Source organism: Neomonachus schauinslandi, chromosome 12 (assembly GCF_002201575.2).
Source record: "Neomonachus schauinslandi chromosome 12, ASM220157v2, whole genome shotgun sequence".
NCBI lineage: Eukaryota > Metazoa > Chordata > Mammalia > Carnivora > Phocidae > Neomonachus > Neomonachus schauinslandi.
Window position 1 is genome coordinate 44,276,663 of NC_058414.1, and position 2,967 is coordinate 44,279,629.

General features: G+C 34.3%; 1 pseudogene; it reads left to right on the top strand.

The window, feature by feature from the left end:
* Positions 1-275: 275 nt before the first annotated feature.
* On the top strand, positions 276-2,741 carry LOC110580080 (annotated as a pseudogene).
* Positions 2,742-2,967: the final 226 nt, after the last annotated feature.

Below are 2,967 nucleotides of genomic sequence, written 5' to 3' on the forward strand. Positions count from 1 at the left end.
ATGAATACCCAACTTTTACACCAACATGGATGGGACTGGAGGAGATTATGCTAAGTGAAATAAGTCAAGCAGAGAAAGTCAATTATCATATGGTTTCACTTATTTGTGGAACATAAGGAATAGCATGGAGGACATTAGGAGAAGGAAGGGAAAAACGAAGGCGGGGAAATCAGAGGGGGAGACGAACCATGAGAGACTATGGACTCCACGAAACAAACTGAGGGTTTTAGAGGGAAGAGGGGTGGGGGAATGGGTTAGCCCAGGGATGGGTATTAAGGAGGGCACGTACTGCATGGAGCACTGGGTGTTATACGAAAACAATGAATTGTGGATCGCTACATCAAAAACTAATGATGTATTGTATGGTGACTAACATAATAAAATTAAATTTTAAAAAAATAGCCAAAAGAAACTTAATGTAGCCATATTAATTTCCAAACAAGCAGACTTTAAGAATCATTATTGGAGATATAGAATAATAATTCATAATGATAAAGGAAGCTACCAAAATTTTATATTTGTTTGAATATATTAACATGATCTCAAAATATATAAAGTAAAAATAGAACTAAAAGAAGAAACAAACTTATAATCACTATGGAAGACTTAAACATAGTACTAACAATTCATGATAATCAGAAGCTGAAAGGATATGGAAAATCATTAAAGATATTCATTACATAAATAGTAGAATGAACATATTTCACATATTTAGAATACCACATCCAACAATGAAGATTCACATTTAAGTGGTAATTAAATATTACTAACACTGGCAATGTCATAATGCAGGCATCAATAAACTTCAAAGGATTTAAATTATTCAGAGTATGTTTACTAACCACAGTGAAAGTTAGGAATTAATTAAAACAGAAAAAGAGAACATGTACATACATGTTGTGCACATATATCAGGAAATTCCTGATTTCCCGGAAATAAAATATTTCTCTACAAGATGCAAGAAATAGAAAAATGGAAACATTATAAAATTCTTTGAACTCAAAACATTTCAAAATTTGTGAGAAAAAATATGAGATATGGATAAAGCAGCTTTAGAGAGAGACTGGTAGCTTTATTTTATTTTTGAGACTTGAGCAATAATTTGTTGTGCTGTTCTGCAACACTTTAATCTTTAATTTGCTTTTAGCAAATTATTCTTTAAACAATTTATTTAAACTAAAAGTAAAATAAAATAAACAGTTCATCCATTTCTTGTACCCCAGAACCCCTGCCTCTGTTCTGGCACCCACTAATCTGTTCTACCTATGAGCCTTTTTTTTTTTTTTAAGATTACATTAAGAGGCATCATACAGTATCTGTCTTTCTCTGATTTACTTCATTTAGCCTAATGCCCCTGAAGTTCATCCATGTTGACTCACCAAGAAAATAAGAGAGGATTCAGTAAATAAAAAGAGAAATGAAAGAGATTTATACCCCATACTACAGAAATACTAAGGACCTTGAGACTACTACAAACAATTCTAAGCCAAAAAATTAGACAACCTAGAAAAAAATGGATAAATTCCTAGAGACATACAGCCTACCAAGAATGAATCATGATGAAATAGAAAATTTGAACAGACCCATTACTAGTAAGGAGATTGAATCAGTAATCAAAAACCTCCCAATAATTTAAAGTCCAGGACCAGAAGGTATCACTGGTAAATTCTACCAAACATTGAAAGAATACATACCAGCCCTTCTCAAAGTCTTCCAAAAACAGAGAATAGGAGGGAACTCATCCAAATTCACTTTATGAGGCCTGCATTAACCTGATACCAACATCAGAGAAGAACACTAGATGAAGTGAAAATTACAGGCCATATTCCTTATAAACATAGACGCAAAAATCCTCAACAAAATATGAGCAAACTGAATTTAACAATTTATTAAAAAGATCATGTACCCTGGTCAGGTAAAATTTATTGCAGGGATGCAAGGATGATTCACCATTTGCAAATCAGTTATTGTGATACACGGCATTAACAAAATGAGGGATAAAAACTATATATGATCATCTCTATTTTTTTTTTTTCTGGCTGTGCCAGAAATCCTTAAGAAAAAACAAAAGAATTTTGCAGAGTTGAAGATCAAGCGTCTGAGAAAGCAATTTGCCCAAAAGGTGCCTTAAAAGGCAGGGAGGAAGCTTATCTATGAAAAAAGCTAAGCATTACCACAAGAAATATAGGCAGATGTACAGAACTGAGATTCGAATGGTGAGGATGGCAAGATTCTATGTACTTGGGGAACACAAATCGGCACTGGTCATCAGGATCAGAGCTATCAATGGTGTGAGCCCAAAGGTACAAAAGGTGTTGTAGCTTCTTTGTCTTCACCAGATCTTCAGGGGCACATTTGTTAAGTTCAACAAGGCTTCAGTTGACATGCTAAGGATTGTGGAACCATATATATTGAATGGGGGAACCCAAGCCTGAAGTTGGTAAATGAACTGATTTACAAGTGTAGTTATGGCTAAATCAGTAAGAAGCGCATTGCCTGACAGATAACACATTGATTGCTCAATCTCTTGGTAAATATGGCAGCATCTGCAGGGAGGAGGATCTGATTCATGAGATCTCTTGACATGAAAACATTTCAAAGATGCAAACAACTTCTGATGGCCCTTCAAGTTATCTTCTCCAAGACAGGGAATGAAGAAGATGACCTCCCATTTTGTAGAAGGTAGAGGTGCTAGCAACAGAGAAGATCAGATCAATAGGCTTATTAGCAGGATGAACTAAGGTATCTACCATGATTCTTTTTGTAATTTGGTCAGTTAATAAATGACTACTTTCAGATTGAAAAAAAAAATTGATATGACCATCTTAATAAAAAAAGAATTTGACAAAATTCAATATCCATTTATGATAAAAATCCTTAGCCAAATGGGTACAGAGAGAACCTATATCAACATAATAAAGGCCATATATGACGGATCCACAGCTGACATCATACTCAGCAGTGAAA